This window comes from Dasypus novemcinctus, chromosome 7, assembly GCF_030445035.2.
Source record: "Dasypus novemcinctus isolate mDasNov1 chromosome 7, mDasNov1.1.hap2, whole genome shotgun sequence".
NCBI classification, from domain to species: domain Eukaryota; kingdom Metazoa; phylum Chordata; class Mammalia; order Cingulata; family Dasypodidae; genus Dasypus; species Dasypus novemcinctus.
The window spans coordinates 104,579,488-104,598,634 of NC_080679.1; positions in this window are offsets into that span (position 1 = coordinate 104,579,488).

The following is a 19,147-nucleotide window of genomic DNA, read 5'->3' on the forward strand; positions in this document are numbered from 1 at the left end:
TACATGGAACTAGACACACAGAAGTGGATACACAGGAAGAAAGAGTGCTCCATAGACACAGCCCTGGGAAGGGAGATGAGCCTGATAGTCTACAGCTGACCTTGTGCAGAGACCAGAGCCAATGAGTCCAGAAAGAAATGAGCCCTGGGGAGAGAGATGAGCCTTATGCCAACCTACAGCTGATATCAGAAGAAGCTTGGACCATGGAGCCTTAAGAGGAAGGAGGAAGGCTGAATCCAGAGATTGCCCGCTATCTTGTGTTAACATGTGGCAATAGACTTTGGGTGAGAAAGTTCCTCTTATGGTACTTTGAGTTGGACTCTCTAGGGCCTGGTAACTGTAAGCTTCTACCCAAATAAATACCCTTTATAAAAGGCAAAAGATTTATGGTATTTTGCATTAGTACCCCTTTGGCTGACCAACACAAAAGGTATTATGGGTTTGCAGCCTAGTAGTTTTATTAGTCGCTCCCTGCCAGTAGAGATTTGGGAGTCTAACAGCCTCCATTCATCTTGTACTCTCTCTATCTTTAGTTGAAGTTGGCAGTGTCTTCACTGAAATAATTTTCTCAGGTGAATCTTTGTGAATCTCCCATGAATTTCACTGAGGTTCATTCCATTAGACAAATGCCACCCTACAGAGCTTTCTTTCTGAGATAACCCTTTCCATACTTTGTCATCCTGCCGAAATGGTGGAGGCAAAACAACATCATCAAACTCTTAACTTGGTAGAATACTTATGGTTTTATTGGGAAGATCTGTGAAGCACACCCTTATTGTCTTGAGAGGGCCCTTTGTGAGACCAAATGCCCTGATTTTTCAAGCTTTCTGACCCGTTAGTTAAAATATATAGAGTCACACCCTCAGCTTTTTCTCCAAAGCAAGCTACCTGGCAGTGAATCTTTTGATTTTAACATCTTTTGTCATCTGGAGAGACTGGAAATTTTCAAAATCATCAAGTCCTTGAATCTTTTTGTTTAGTGATCTTCTCAGTTTGTCTCTCCTCTTACATTGATTATTGTAATCAACAAGAAAACATGAAGCTGCACCTTTAGCACTTTGCTTGGAAATCACCTTAGCTCTATGACCAAATTCATTACTTGCAAGGTGTGCTTTCCACATAATGGCAATAGACAATTTTGCTAAACTTTCTGCCATTGTATAAAAAGGAAACTCTACTTCCAGTTTCAATGATATGCTCTTCATTTTCTTTTGAGCACTCATTAGCAGCATGCTTAATGTCCAGGTTTCTGCTACCAGTCTGCTCAAGGCAATTAAGGCTTTCTCTATCATGATCATCAAAGTTCCTCCCACCTCTTCCTACAGCCTAGTTCCAAATCTACTCCCACATCTTTAAGTATTTGTTTTTTTATGCTATAGTATAAATTACCACAACCTGAGCAACATAAAATGACACATTTATTACCTCAAGTTCCTGTGAGTCAGGAGTTCAGTCATGGCTTGGCCAGTCCTCTGCAAGACTGCAATCAAGATGCTGGCCAGGGCTAGACTTCTCTTCTGGAGGCTCAACTGGGAATATTCCACTTTCAAGTTCAGTGGTGTTGTTGGAAGAATTCATTTCCTTATGACTATAGGACTGAAGATGCTGGCTTCTTGCTAGCTATTGACTGAAAGATCCTTTCAGCATCTAGAGGCCATCCTTAGCTTCTTTGCACATGGACTTCCTAACTTAGCACTTCAAAGCCAGCAGGAGGGAGAATCACTAGAGCCAGGCTGCTGGCAACAGAGCTTCTTATATGATGTATGGTAATCATAAGCTTGACTTCCCATCCTTACCATCCATATTCTTTCATTTATAAATGTCACTCTCAAGGGAAGGCAATTATAAAACAGTGTGCCCACCATTAGTTGGGGATGATTGGAGCTCACTACAGGTTTTCTCTGCCACAGGTGGAGATGATACTGGTCAACATCCCAAGAAAATCCTGGGTGTTCTACTGAGGTGCCTTAGAAACCTCCAGGGGTAGGAGTTAGAGGGGCAAACATTTGGGGGCTCTAGAGCCCCCAACTTCACCTGGGTTAGTGAGTTCCACTTTACTTTTTTTGGTATTTTGGAATTCTACCAAGCAGGAGCTCTTTGAATTCAAAGAATCCCTGTAATCTTAACTGATATGTCTTATCCCAGGAATATATTGCTATTTTAGTAGTTTTATTAATTGTTAAAATGGCACTGAACTAGTATATAGGAGAAGTAAGCTATGATATTCCAATCTGATATAAGTAAACTTGGGGAGTTTGTACAACTTATTATCTAACCTATCTGGACTTTTTGTTTCTTGGTCCATAAAATTAGAAGTATAAATGAAATTATTCTAGATCTCTTTTCATCTCTCAGTAACATACTTTATAGAGGTTTGCATGTTTTGTTCTTAACCACTTTGTTTCAATCTCTACATATATGGGAGAAATTATAAGATCATATTTATTCCGAGTTTATTTTACTTGATTATTTATTATAAGGATTTCTGATAATTACAAGCAAACTATATATTTATACTGAAAAATAACATGATATTTCTTTAGGATTAGAAAGATGCAGGAGAGTTTCACATTTTGAGCATTAACTGCAGTTTTTATTCTTAATTGCATACCTTTGAGAAAGGAAATTATATTAGACCTAATAATTTGAGTATGTGTTCATAAGTTCTGTCAGTGCAGTAGAGTTTCCCAGATAATTGTAAGAGGAAATATTTTTTGTATCTTAAATTCACAAATAATAATTTTTCACCCCTGTATCTTCAGAAGATGAATTCATATTTCTATAATGTTTCTTCAGTGTCTGCATAAAAAAAAAAGGTAACAAATTAGAAAGTGAAAATAAACTTCAAATGCCAGGAACCTCATCTGTATTTTTATTGCTTTGAGCATTTTCACTCTCTGACATGGGAGTTTGAATCAACGAATAATTCTTTATCCTCACACCTGTAGTCTGTGCTTGCTGCCATAGTGAAAAGATTTATAATTTTGCTGTTTACTGTCAAATTCAGCCCAGATATTAAGTACACATCCACCTACACCTACCATAACACTCAAAATATTCATTTCCCCTTTAGGCATTGCTTCAAAATTTGATGTCAGCTTGAGATAAAACACGTTCAATATTCCTTTAATTCTCAGTTGTTACCTCTCCAGGTCCTTCTGTTTTCAGTTTCTACAATGAAAGTCCCCAAACAGGACTCAAATGACTTAAAAGGCTAAGTTTTTAAAGCAATACCAGGCTAGCAAGAGGTGCTGCATTCAAATGAATGATAGGCAAGAATTAACTTGGTGGTGTTTGTGGAATTAGGCAAGCCCATAGGGGGCAGGATTCCACCTGGTTGAGATCTTCAACTGGAATAAGCTCAGGGACCAGCCTTTATGAAATGAAATGGGCAGCAACGAGCAGCCAAAATAAAGGCAGCTTTTGCACTCAATGGCCGTATGGTTTTCATTATCTTGTTCTCAAGGAAGAATTCATCCAAAGAACAACTAAATGAAAGCAATGTGTAAACTATGTCAACCCATCCTTGGATGAATGTGCCACATTTGCTCCATTATCTAATGGTGATTGTATAAAGGTGGGGAGAGTGGGGAGGGAGAGGTAGAAAGAGTGCAGATCGTGCAAAGAAGGAGGTACGGTAGGAGCAAGGGGAAAGAAATGTGTCGGCCACTCAGCTGTCTCATTATGTAGCTTCCCACACTCACCAAAGATGTAATTCATCCTGCAGGTGCAAACATTGTTGGCTTTCTCAGGGACTTTTGACGGATGGACCGGATGTAGTTTTCTTACCCCAGATGCTCTGTAAGGACACCGGCAATGAGATAGGGGATTGTGTGCACCTGAATCAGCACAGTCACTGAGTCTTATTTGTCTTGTTTCTTGTTTAAAGAACCAGTGTTGTGCAGAGAGCAACAAAAAAATAGGCGGAAAAAATTTTTTTAATAAAGACAAACGGCCAATCTAAACACCTTTTTGAGTCATTTCTTTATAGCTGCCCTGAGATAAATGTGTCATTATTGTCCTGATTTCTCATCACCCAGAGACACATTAGTGGACAATTATCAGAATACATGACAATATTGCTTCCTGTAATAAAATTCATCTTTGTGATTCATACAAGGTATTCAAGAATTTAAGTCTGATTTACCACAGTAAATGGAGGGGAAAAAAAGAGTTTTCAAGCCTGTCGAATAGATAAGCCATCAGAAATAAGAAAGTTTATTCTATCTGAATCAGCTTCCTCTCTCCTCATACCTCCAACCAACTTCTGGGATTCCAGTGTCCCAAACAAAACTGACTCTTTCAGGTCTGGAGTTCCACGGACTCTTGGCAAAATGCAGCTTCCTGGTTCAAAGAAAAAAAGACTTATAAAAAAAAGCTCACAAGGCTTCTTAGACATCAAATGGGTCTTACGAAACCACATTTTGATGAGCTAAGTGTAAATTAATCAGAAACACATGGATTAAATTTCCCTTGAAATACACATGGGCTTGAAAATTAAGGGAAAAGTGTTTAGCCAAATGTGTTTTGGGTTTCCTTGAACTGAAAACATTTGAAAAAAGCTGAGGCATTTGCTAAACCCTAATAACTGTTGTGTTTGCTCAGCCCTCCTCCAAATCAATTAAATTTCCACGAGATTTCCTTCTTTCCCTTGTGGTTTGTCTTGTCACCTCTGTCTTGACACTTTACAGACCGAACCAAATTTCTATTGAGAAAATAGACTGTGGTTCATCCACTTAAATATGAGGGAGCAATTAAAATGCCCAGCAAATCAGAGATATTAGGGGACGGAAAAGCACCCATTAGGTCATGCTTTCTATCCTGAGGGTTGGGTGCGCACTCACCACTCTCTAGGGCTTTATCCAGTGCAGTTTTAAATGTCTCATGTGACAGGCCTTCCACAGCTCCCCTTGAGAGAACATTGTGCATTCTAATAGATTTTGCCATTAGGAACTGTGCCTAAGTGAATATCAGAGGCACAACGGGACCTCTGGATAAAAAAAAAAAGAGACATTCTGAATAATTAACCCTTTCACTACTCCCTACTTATCACCTGTAGCATGTTTAGCAACTTTAACATTTTAATACAAAGAAAGTGATAGAATTAGCAGTGTATATTACTAGTTTTCATTCAAAAGACAATATTTGGTTAATGGCATAAAAATCATGCCCTCTTCTTTGTGAAATAAGGGTCCACAATTAATATCCACCACACAATCAAGATCCATCAAATAAAGCTGTGGTAATTATCTTACCTGATAAAATTTTTTAGTATTCCTTAAAAGTACATGACTTTGAAGTCTTAATTTAAAATTTTCATTGATCAGAAACTAATGTCTAACTGGCACAGACCAGAACGTTAAAACACGTGCTTCCTTGCATATATATTTTTTGCAAATCTTTAAAAACGATTCCTTCCTTCTGCTGCCAATATCTTTCCTTTAAACATCTTCACAGAAGATTGAACTCATTTTCCATTTCTGCTGCTCCTGAGAAAGACAACACATTTACAAGGAAATATCTGCTTGTCTTTCTATATAGAGATGAAAATCTTGCTTTTGATATAACTAACATATTTTCAGAGGTCTGATAGCAGAGTTTACATTAATTTGTTCTAGTTCTCATTCTCCTTACAAATGAGTTATAAGGTACATAATGATTTTCAGGGCCTGTCATATTGCTACTCTGACCTTTTCAAGATTCTGCATTGTGAATAGCTGACAGGCATACCTCTTCCATGCCAGTTATTGCAACCTATAAAGCTTAACCAATGAAATGGCAGGAAAAGTCAGGTAAGAGAAAATGGGAAACAGCATGGTGTTCCTGACTTTCTCTTTTCACTCTCTCAAATACAGGTAGTTTTCATGTTTCGCACAATCCTTTCATTTCTTTTTAAAATGAGTATTTCTCTCCCTTCGTACTCCATCCCTCATGTAATCTTGCCTCTCTATATGCATTCTTGCATCCTGTCCTGCAAAATGAGTCTTCTATTAGGTTACAGAGTTGGGAATTTTATATCTGAGTAGCATACTTTAAAAAAAATTTTTTTTCGGGGCATGGGGTGGGTAGAGACAGGATAGATTGAATTGAATAAATACTTTTCAGAATTCTACATCCTTTGATTTTATCTTATTTTCCCACTATAAACAGTCATCCTTGGGTGTATTTTAAATAATGTTTAAAGCTGAGGACTTGCCTTTCCATAACTACAGCCTTCACTCAATGATACTTTTCATTAGTGAATAGAGCTAAGTCATTTTCCTCCTTCAATTTTACCAAAATGTGAAGTTGCTCTACCCCTTCTATTTATATGATTAGCCCAGGTTTGGTTTATCACGATCTTTTCCAGCAACAGACCTCACATTCTTTTTTTTTTTCTTTAAGCTTTCCTTACAAGTCAGTCCTTCTGGCCCTTTAATAAGTGTGGTAGTTTTCTCTGAATTTTTTCTAATGCTTCTTATTTCTTTCTTGCTTAAGGAGATTGCCCATAATGTTTAACAATTTCAAATGTCTGTGTTTAAAATGGGTTATGTCAAGTTTTGCATGACAAAGACTAGAAAACACACATATGATTGCTATTTGATAGTTACTACAACCAAAACAGGGGAGAACTGATATTTTCTTTCTTCTTTAAAAATTATTTGATGGTGAAATCAATATAAGCACAAAATAAGAACAATATTCTGAATCAAGTGATTGAGTTCTATATTCTATCATGAATTTGTTAAGTTTCTGAGTAGATGGATATTTATTTTACCATCTAGAAACTGGTCTCATGTTGAAAAGACAGAAATAATAGGCTCAATTCTTCCTATAGAGATACAATTTGAGATTATGGTAAGCATATGATGCATGTGGCCATATTATAACACTAGCTTGTTTTTATCATTATTGACGAAAGTGAAATCAGATTCAGTAATGCAAACAGCACAATGCTTTCAGGTTTACACAAGCTTAGAGGAGTCTACAATTCTATCAGAAGTTGCTGATGGGGAGGAAATGCTCTACTAAATTCAAATGTGCATATTTACTTTTCTACCTATTATATAACGGATGTCTTTAAATAAAAGTTCACTCTGTAGTTCATCTTATTAAGCACGTTAAGTGAGTCATTGTCTGAGAAGGTATTCAAATTCCAGATTGTTTCTTTAAAGTGCTTCTATTCTGTTTTACAAATACATTTTATTTCAAAAGGAGATATTAATAAATCCTTGAAAGCCAACAATTTCTATGCTATGATCATTCCATAGACATTGTGAAAAAGAGAAAATATTTATAAAGCATTTAGTGATGAGTAGTTCACAGGGAAATCATTATAAATACAAGTCAAACAAATTGGCAATTGTTTGCATTTCAAATTAGAAATCACACAGAGTGTTGCATTGCTCTGATTTGCTTTATGAGCATTTTAGGGAAAGCTATTCCTACCTACATTTGTGAGACTCACGTGGAGGTCTAGCTGACAGAAAATTAGTTGGAGAGTCTGGATTTCACAATGTCTGCCTGAGCTCTATCAGGCTTCACTGTGTAACCTGGTGGAGTTTATTCTGGATTCTCTGTATTTCAGTTTCCTCATCAGTTCAACTGAGAAGAAGGAAAAAATAAAAAGGAATAAGAGGGCGGCGGACTTGGCCCAGTGGTTAGGGTTTCCGCCTACCACATGGGAGGTCCGCGGTTCAAACCCCGGGCCTCCTTGACCTGTGTGGAGCTGGCCCATGCGCAGTGCTGATGCACACAAGGGTGCCCTGCCACGCAGGGGTGTCCCCCACATAGGGGAGCCCCATGCCCAAGGAGTGCACCCCGTAAGGAGAGCCGCCCAGTGCAAAAGAAAGTGCAGCCTGCCCAGGAATGGTGCCGCACACACCGAGAGCTGACACAACAAGATGTCTCAACAAAAAGAGACACAGGTTCCCATGCTGCAGACAAAGAAGACGCAGCAAATAGACACAGAGAACAGACAACTGGGGTGGGGGGAAGAAGGGGAGAGAAATAAATAAATAAATAAATAAATAAATATTAAAAAAAAAAGGAATAACAATTAGAGGTATGAATGGTCAAGTATGCTAAGCCTTTTTGGGGGACCATTTCATGTTTTTCACAACGAACATGTTTTCCCTAAAGTCACTAGTGTTTCTAATATACTCAGATATATGCACACCTTCTCAATTCCATCCAGACTTTTTAGAAAATCATGAGTACCATCCATGTCTACTTAAGAGATGAAGAAATTCATTTGAAGAGATTATGTCAGACCCAAGGCCACTACCTCTGTCAGAACAACTGGCTAATGCTGTGTTTATGGCACTGCTCAACAAATATTACTTACTATGATCCTATGATTCTCAAACCATATCAGCCACAGACAGACTTTCCTTGCTTATTTAACTCCTTAATTGACTCTGTCAGCACCATCTGCCTGCCCTTATCCTAAATGAAGCTGCAGATAATAAAAAGGTAAAGGTTTTAAGTCTCCTTTCATTTAGCATGTTCAGAATCCACAAAATGCTCAGACTTAATGCTTGACTGTATTCTCAGCTAATGCAAGGAACGATTGGATGGAGAGTCATACCAGCCCTACATTAACTTGAAATTTGGTGTTTCCCCAAACATAGGCAAAGTAATATTAAAATACAAGTTTATATAAAATATAGAGAAGAGTATTGCAATTTGTAACCATTCTTTTCTTTGACTGGAAAAGTCAAAGAACTTTTTGACTGACCCATGAGTGATTCAATCAATTCAAGAACAAACAGAAAAGTAATGAATTTTTATGTGTGTGGGGGGTGGCAAGTGGGGGGGGGATCATATTTCTAGGTTTGGCTGGACAGTTCAGGCTTCACCTTAGTATTTATTGTAGAATTTTCACTTTTCAGACGAATTTATCATTAATAGTTGCATTCAAATAAGTCAAGAGGGTTTGGTAGGACTCTACATTTAAGACATTTAGCTAGTGAGGTTATAAAAAGTAGAATAAATGCTCTTCTGCCAAAGGTTTCATTTATTTATTGCATTTTAGAAATCTGTAATACCAATTTATTTTATTGTTCGATGATCCTTTTTCCTTTGCAGTAAGTGAAAGTTTATTTTTTACGGTAGTTTTTACTGAAATGTCAAGTGCTAAAATTTGTTTGTCAAGAATGATGGTGAGGGATTTTAAACTACAAAAAAACTGTATTTTGACATTTAGTATTCACTATGAGGATTATAGTGGTATCACTGAACACATAAAAAACAGATACACAATTCTTTAGAGCATCATCATCTACTTCAAAAGTTAGTCATTGTTTATAGAAGACTGTGCTTAAGACAGTAATTTAACAAATGTAGCCAAAGAAGGTAGATTTTCATGACCCTCTAAAGTTGTTGTTCTTCATTAATTTGGGTCATATTTAAATTCAGATTTTCTTGTGCACATACAAAAAATAAAGTGATAACTGCTAATGTGTAGGTTCTATTAGCAGAAAAACTTTGCAAATGGTTAAATTTGATATTAGTTTTATATCCTTGCTATCGGATGCTTCAAGTCAACACATTAATTCCAATAGTAGTTCAATCATTTCATCCAACTCATGAAATCAAAGTAAAGCTTAGGGTAGGGTAGTTAATTCTGCTCAATGTCAGAAAGCACTTATGGTAGTGGTCTCACAATTCTACAAATTTATTAAAAATCATTGATTGTAAAAATCCAGTAACATAATTATATAGACAGACTAAGAAAATTGATGATTAAAGCTCATGAAATATACTAAAGATAGTTCTTCTACTTACGTTCCTTTGAAATATTGAAATAATGAATGTAAATATTTTTTTCATTTGTTTTTATAACATGTATAATAACATAGGCAATTTTATCTTAAGAAAGAATTTTATTTTTGAAAATTCTTTTCAGTTCAACTGAACTGATTATCAGTTCAATACAAGGAAACTATTTTTGTGACCAATAAACACATTTCAAAATATTATGTAAATTGTTATGCTGTAAGCACCCCCTTTCACTCTTAGACTCTCCTGTTTTAAATCCTACATTACCTGCTTACCTTATTTATGTGAAACCTCATGCTGAGCACGGTTCTGTTTCACAAATTTTAACTCATTTAACCCTCACAACAACTTTATGAGGCAAGCTATGATGGGAAAATTGGGGCCTAGAGAATTAAACCATTTTCCCAAAGTTACACAGGTAACAAACCATGGTGCCAGGATCTACACCCAGGCATTTTGGCTTGCAGGCCAAGCTGGGAAGCACTGAACAAACTTCATCTGGAGTGCTTTGCTTCCAGACATATGCCTGTGGTCTCTATGTCCGGGCTCAGCTCACTAGAACCTGCTTTCCTCTCCTGGTGGCAGCTTTCCTCTCACGGATTTCTTTTCAGATCTTTTCTGCATTGCTGTTTTGGTTTATGATGCCCCAGAAAGCTTCATAATTATAGCCATGCTACCCTTCTGTGCTGTTGCCCCCTAACCCACTCCCAATATAAACATTTAGAGAAAGTGAAGAGCTAGTGAAATGCAATGAGGTAGGAACAGCAACCTGAACTATTACAGTGGCTACTGGGAACTGTGTGATACACGTGTAATGATAGATTGTGTGCAGTTCTAACTTAGATAAACATTTCTATTTTAAAATCACATCCCTTATCATAACTTCATTACCCCAAATCTATCATAATAATGTGGAATCTCATGAAGGTTAAGATGATACCTAAACAGGAAGTACTTCTAAATGTGCATGCTGTTCTTCTTGGTTAGTAAAATATTACTTTGCCTTCCTGTACTACATAGATGGGGAAACAGAGTAAGTTTTATCCCTATTAGTCCAAGTTCAAGAGCTAGAGTGTATGCAGAGATGAATTTTTCGTCACCCCATCTTAGCCCTCCTAACTTCCTTGGCATATATCCCCACCCCCCACCCCACCCAACTAGTCCCATAAGTAACCTTGGCAAGGTCTGTACTTAATCCTATTCCCAAAATACATGCCCCATTATGAGGCCCCATTTTATAAGCTATTGATGTTCTCAATATTGGAATGTTCATTTACCATCCTCATATTCAAATTCTCCTCTTCAAAAATCTGGAATATATAGTTTATTCCACATTTTAAAATTTTTCTCCCTTGTAAATTGTAAGCTTATTTTTTTGTATGTGGAAAGGGATTGTGCCTTATATTTGTCTACCGTTAAGCTATGCTGACAATGTAGTTGACACATAAATGTACACACAATTAAGTGGTTTGTTTCCTTCTGATTTTTAAATACAATATGAGAATCCGGTTCAGCATTGTGATACCCTTTCCTTTATCCCTAGCTGTTTTCTATGTGAAATATAGATTAGGTTTGTTCTTATATTCCAAAGAGAATTTTAAGTCCTATAAAAAGCACTATTCCATGAGTCCTAAACTCCACAGGGCTATCTGTCTAACATCTATGCACATCTGCTGTAATAACATTGATACTAACTTGTTAACACTCCTGTGCCTTGACAATGTAGCAGTCATTATCCAATGTGTTAATTTAAAAGGCAACAACCTGGATCAGATTTCACCATGGAACATCAAAATACAAGACACACTACAGCATGTATTCCAGATCTAACCTGATTCATATAGCCATTTGGTGCTCGTTAAATTTCATTTAAATTGAATCTTTATTTGTTGCAATATTGAAGGGCTGTGTAAATATATATCACCATCTCAAGAGAGGAAAGCACATGACACAGCCACAAAAAAGTGACACGTGTATGGGAATTACTAGGATGCTGACTTATGTACCTCATTTTCTTCTTCTATCTTCTTTATTCTTTCCCTTCTCCTCTCTTCTTCCTTCTTCAAAATGAAGTTTAGGAAAAACTTTTATAATCCAAAATATCTTTGCTCTTCTCTGTTACTCTATTGACAAATGGCTCAAAAAGGATATATAAATGCTGTTATTCTAAGAATGACACCCAGGAAATAAAAATGGTAGCAACATACCTATTTGTGCATTGTTTTGAATGAAATAAAGATACATCAGATTAAAATATCTTAGGAATCATTATAACTCTGCAGAGTTTTATTATGAAATAATAAAATATAGTGATCAAATATCAGCATAAGGCATCTATAGAAAAGAATATTACAATTTTTTCCTGCCAAGGACCTAATTTCCAGTTGAAAATTCCATACCATGTAGATACGGCCTTTCCAGTGTTTCTATTAATTTGATATAAAAAAAAAATAGGTTTAAAGATCCATAATTTCCTTTAAAAATAAAAAAATAGAATTAAAATACATTTGTTTTATGTTATTCTATTTTTAAAAGTTCCTGTTATGTGGTCTTTCTACACATGCCTCTTCTGTCCCTTTTATTGAACCTATGGTTGATGCTGGGGTTGGTTTATGCCCAGAAGACTTGAGTCTCTGGGCTGTCCATGTGCCAGCTGGGTCCTGAGCCACAGCAGAGTTGTAGCACCTACTCTCCAGTTCGTTGAACAGGTCAGCTGACAGGGAGGTGAGGATGGACAACCACCACACCAAGGAATGAAGAGAGTCTACAGCTGTGGGCAGGAGAGTCCCATCCATCGGCCATGTGGCATTGAAGCCCCCCCTCAATTGAGAGGTGAAGTGGGCATCATCACCATCCCAGGGTCCTCAGGATTGGGGAATAAAATACAGACTAGAGAGGGCTTATTGGAATTCTACTATAGAATTATTGTGACTCTAGCAATGGAAGAAATTACATCATTGATGTGGAGAGGAGTTGCTGAAGGCAGGGAGAGGGAAAAGGAGGTGTGATATGGGGCATTTTCGGGACTTGCAGTTGTCCTGAATGGTATTGCAGGGGCAGATGCAGGGCATTATGTATCCTGCCGTAACCTACTAAATGGACTGGGAGAGAGTGTAAACTGCAATGTAAACTATAAAACATGCTGTGTAGCTGTGCTCCAAAATGTATTCATCAAACGCAATAAATGTACCACAGTAATGAAAGAGGCTGTTGATGTGGGAAAGGTGGGGGGTGTGGGGAGTGGGGCATATGAGAATCTCCTATATTTTTTAATGTAACATTTTGTGTGATCTATTATCTTCTAAAAATAAAAAATATATATATATAATAAATAAATAAGTAGGCGAGAGCAGGAGGGAGCGCGAGAGTGGGAGCTACTGGCAGGCGGTTAGTGCCTGTCCTCAGGACCAGTGAGGGGACTTGACCATTTCCAATGAGCCAGGCCACTAGGAGCAGGGACCCCCACCCTGCAGTCCCCCTGCAGTCCCAGGAGTGCATATGTGAGCTGGACACAGGGCCCTCCAAGCTCCTGCCAACTGACTAAAAAGCATTCACACAGCTCTCCAAGAAAGACCCACATGGTCCCCAGGACCGGCAGAGCGGTGACGCCATCCTGCTGAGCTGTTTCAGGAAACTACAAAGCAGGAGGTGTCTGGACGTCGACCTGGAGAGACTGTGACAAAATTAGTGCTTCCTCAAGGTAGAACTGCAGGTTTCTAACACTGAACTCAGAAACTGTGGGAAGGTAAATTCCATCCCCCTAGGGCAAAGGGCTGCAGCTTTCCCTGAGAACTACAGGCTGTGGGGCAGAGTTCCCAAGCCCTGTGTTCGCTAAACACATGAGCCCTAAGCCCGTGTTCCCTGAACCCCCGCAACCCACATCTCACAGACCCCCATACCCTGAGTCCACATTCTCCCGGGCCTCTGTTTCCCATACCCAGTACTCCCAGAAATCTGGCATTGTCCTAGCCCACCGGGATAACTCCAGGAGCGGGAGGGTTTAGGTGGGAGGTGCAGAGGGGCCAAGGAGTACAGGTTCAATTTTCTGGTCTTCCCTTTTACTGTGTTTGGAGCAACATACCAGCTGACTTGGGGAGAGCCTAGGAAGAAAGGAGAGGCGAATCTGCTGAGAGAGGGCTGATTTACCTAAATACCCTGGGATAGGAAACTTGGTTGGGGAGAACGTGGAGTCAGAAAATTAACTAGCCCCTCTGTAGCACACCTAAGGGAGAGGGACAGTAGGCAGTGCTTTCCAGGCTTACAAAAGCATATTTAGGATTCCTGGCTTGGGGTGGGTACTCTCTCTCAAGAAATTAAGAGACTTCTTTCTCTGAGGAGAGTTGGTTCACCAGGGACCCATTTGAATCTCCTCCGGGAGCCCTCACACAGCCTTCCTCCCGCCCTGGGAGAGAGGGAAGTGAGGAAGGGAGAAAAGGGGAAGGCTGGATTCCTAAACAGTTTATTCAATTGCGAAGAGGATTCCTTCCTTGAGGACTTGTCTGGTCTTTCTTGTTGACTTGTTTTCTTGTTTCTCCTTCCTCTTTATCTCTCAATGGCGTTTTATTTCTTTTTTTCCTTTCTCTTTCTCACTTTTTTTCCCTTCTTTTCTCTTTCTTTTATATTAGGTGCTGCAGGCAACAATTCTTATTTGCTGTGCTTCCTTGTCCTCAATTTCCTACTTCCTCTGTGTACTGATTTTGGCTACCAACGCTATCCCCTTTCCTTTACACCTTTCTATCCTCCATCATTTATTGTTTCTCTTACATTCCACTTGTTTTTACTTAGCCCCGATATTTCTGACTTTTTATCTCTAATATCTCTATTCTGTTTTCTATCTTTTATTCACTCTTTATATTATTTTCCTTTCTTTTCTTTATCTCTCTCCAGACCACAATGGCCTTTTAATTCATACTATATTCCTCCCCATATTCAGTTTACTATCCCATTATAGGTACTCCACTTTTTTACTGTTATAACCCCACACAGCTTACATGAGTTCAATATCCATTCTCCTAGATCTTACATTGTTCTTCTGCTAACATCCACTATCAATACTGCTATTATCTTTTTCTTTTCTTACCCCTTTTGCTGTCTCTGGCCCTAATATTTTCCCTCAAGGGAACTTAGCCAACAACAAGGAAATAGAATAAGAAGAACAAAGTGACAAAGGGAAGACTTAACACACAAAAAACAACAACAACTAATTGAACGCCAACATGAAAAAGCTAATCAACTGAATAAACCCATGAAGATAGAATATGATAACCGAACAACAACAAAAAACTACAAACCATACCAAAAATCAGGAAAACATGACCCAATCCAATGAACAAACTAAAAACCAGAAGGAGGAGTGGAACACCAAACAATTAATTAAAGCTCTCAAAACATGCATCATAGACCAATTTAATGAAATAAAGGAAGAGATTAAGGATATTAAGAAAACACTTGGGGAGCATACAGAAGAAATTGTAATCATACACAAAAAGATACCGAATATGATGGGGATGAACAGCACAATCCAAGAAATCAAGAATACCCTCTCAGCAAATAACAGCAGATTTGAAGAGGCAGAGGGAAGAATTAGTGATTTGGGAGACAGTACATCTGAAATCAAACAGAGAGTAGAATTGATCAATAAAAATATAGAAAAAAGTCCAGCAGGGACTTAGGGGCCTGAATGACAGTGCAAAACATGCAAACATATGCATTATAGGCATCCAAGAAGGAGAAGAGAAGGGAAAGGGGATAGAAGGGATGTTGGAGGAAATAATGGCTGAAAGTTTCCCAAACCTACTGAGAGAGATGTATGTACATGTCCAGGAAGCACAAGGCACCCCAAATAGCATAAACCCCAACAGGCCTACCCCAAGACATATACTTGTCAAATTATCCAATGCATGAGACAAAGAGAAAATACTAAAAACAGCAAGAGAAAAGAGAACCATCACTTACAAAGGAGGCTCCACAAGATTAAGTGCTGATTTCTCATCTGAAACCATGGAGGCAAGAAGGCAGTGGTATGACATAGTCAAGGTACTAAAAGAAGAATTTCCAAACAAGAATACTCTGTCCAGCAAAGCTAGCATTCAAGAGTGATGGAGAGTTCAAAATATTCACAGATAAACAGAAATTGAGAGAGTATGCCAACAAGAAAACTGCCCTTCAAGAAATACTAAAGGGATTCTGCAGGAGGAAAGAAAAAAATAGGAGAGACAGAGTTGGAGGAGAGTGTAAGAAAAACTGAAATAACCAAAAGAGATTAAAAAAAAAAATCAAACAACATATGACAAACACAAATCCAAAGAAAATATGGCTGATATAAGTAATTACTTGAATGTCAATGGATTAATTAAACTCACCTGTTAAGAGACACAGATTGGAAGACTGGATAAGGAAATATGACTCATCTATATGCTGTCTACAAGAAACACATCTTAGACTAAGGGATTCAAGGGGATTGAAAGTGAATGGCTGGAAAACAATCTTACAGGCAAACAATAACGAAAAAAAGGGCAGGGTTAGCTATATTAATATCAGACAAAATAGACTTTAAATGCAAAACTATTGTGAAAGACAAAGATGGACACTACATATTAGTGAAAGGAATGATCTTTAAAGAAGAAAGAGCAATCATAAATATTTATGCCCCTAACAAGAGCACCTCCACATATGTGAGGCAAACACTGCAAAAACTAAGGGAAGGAATAGACGCCTCAACAGTTATAGTGGGGGACTTTAACACACCAATGTCACCATTGGACAGAACATCTCAAAAGAGAATCAATAAAGAAACAAAGACTTTGAACAATACACTAGAGGATCTGGACATCATAGATATATACAGAACATTGTACCCAAATACAGCAGGATATACATTCTTCTCAAGTGCACATGGATGATTCTCCAAGATAGACCACATGCTAGGCCACAGAGAAAGTCTCAATGAGTTCAGAAAGATTGAAATTATACAAAATAATTTCTCTGACCACAGTGGAATGAAGCTGGAAATCTACAAGGGCCAGAGATCCAGATTGGCACCAAGATATGGAAGTTAAACGGCACACTCTTAGAAAAACAGTGGGTCAAGGAAGAAATCCAACAGAAATCAATAACTACCTTGAAACTAATGAAAATGATAACACAAAATTATCAAAACTTATGGATGCAGCAAAATTATCAAAACTTATGGATGCAGCAAAAGCTGTACTGTGAGGGAAATTCATAGCCATAAATTCATACCTCAAAAAGAAGAAAGAGCTAAAATTGAAGAACTAACTTCACAATTGGTGGAATTAGTAAAAAAAACAACAAACTAACTCCAAAGAAAGAAGAAAGAAAGAAAGAACAAAGATCAGAGCAGAACTAAATGAAATAGAAAATAAGAAAGCCCTTGAATAAATAAACAAAACAAAGAGCTGGTTCTTTGAGAATATCAATAAAATTGACAAACCCTTAACTAGATGAATAAAGAAAAAAATAGAGAAAATGCAAATACACAAAATAAGAACTGAGAAAGGGGATATCACCACTGACCCCACTGAAATAAAGACTATCATAAGAGGATTCTTTGAAAAACTATATTCTAATAAGAAAGACAATTTAGAGGAAATGGACAAATTCCTAGAAACACATAAGCAGCCTACATTGACAAAAGAAGAAATCAATGATCTCAACAAACCAATCACAAGTAAAGAGATAGACTCAATCATTACAAACCTCCTAACTAAGAAGAACCCTGAGCCAGATGGTTTCACTGGCAAATTCTGCCAAATATTCTGGAAAGAACTAATACCAATCTTGTTTAAACTTTTCCAAAAAATCAAATAGAAGGAACATTACCTAACTCATTTTATGATGCCAACATTTCCCTAATACCAAAGTCAAACAAAGACTCCACAAGAAAGGAAAATTACCGACCAATCTCTCTAATGAACCTAGATGCAAAATCCTCAACAAAATACTTGCTAATCACATTCAACAACACATTAAACAAATTATACACCATGACCAAATGGATTTCATTCCTGGTATGCAAGGATGATTCAACATAAGAAAATCAATTAATGTACTACAACACATAAACAGATTGAAGGAAAAAAAACACATGATCATATCTATAGATTCAGAAAAAGCATTTGATAAAATACAGCAGCCTTTCTTGATAAAAACACTTCAAAAGATAGAATAGAAGGAAACTTTCTGAACATGATAAAGGGTATATATGAAAAACCCACAGCTAATATCATTTACAATGGTGAAACCCTAAAATCTTTCCCTCTAAGATCAGAAACAAGGCAAGGATGCCTACTATCATCCCTTCTATTTAACATTGTGTTAGAAGAACTTGCTCTAGCACTGAGGCAAGAACCAGATATAAAAGGGATTCAAATAGGAAAGGAAGAAGTCAAAATTTTACTATTTGCAGATGACATGATTCTATACATAGAAAGCCCTGAGAAGTCTGCAACAAAGCTTCTAGAACTTATAAATGAGTTCAGTAAAGTCTCAGGTTATAAGATCAACCCACAAAAATCAGTAGCATTTTTGCATTTTGATGATAAGCAATCTAAGGAGGAAATTAAGAAACAAATACCATTTATAATAGTAAATAAAAAAATCAAATATCTAGGAATAAAATTTAACACAAAGATGTAAAAGACTTATACACACAAAACTACACAACACTGTTCAAGGAAATCAAAGAAGACCTGAATAAATGGAACAATATTCCCTGCTCCTGGATAGGAAGACTAAATATTATTAAGAAGTTTATCCTATCAAAACTGATCTACAGATTCAATACAATTCCAATAAAAATCAACACAACATTTTTAATGAACTAGAAAAATTAACTATAAAATTTATGTGAAAAGGAAAGAGGCTCCAAATAGCCAAAGACATATTGAAAAAGAAAAATGAAATCAAAGGAATCACACTACCTGACTTCAAAACATATTACAAAGCTACAGTAGTGAAAATAGCATGTTATTGGCACAAGAATAGATGGACCGAACAATGGAACCGAATTGAGAGTTCTGATATAGATCCTCATATATACAGTCATTTAATATTTGACAAGGCCATCAAACCCACTCAACTGGGAGAGAATGGCCTCTTCAACAAATGGTGCCTAGAGAATTGGATATCCATATACAAAGAAGGAAAGAGGATTACCATGTCACACTTTATACAAAAATCAACTCAAGATGACTGAAGACCTAAATATGAGAGCCAAGACCATAAAGACCTTAGAAAATAATGTAGAGAAGCATCTACAGGACCTTGTAATAGGAAATGGCTTCATGAAATTCACACCCAAATCACTAGCAGCAAAAGAACAAATAGATAAATGGGACTTCCTCAAAAGTAAAGCCTTTTGCAC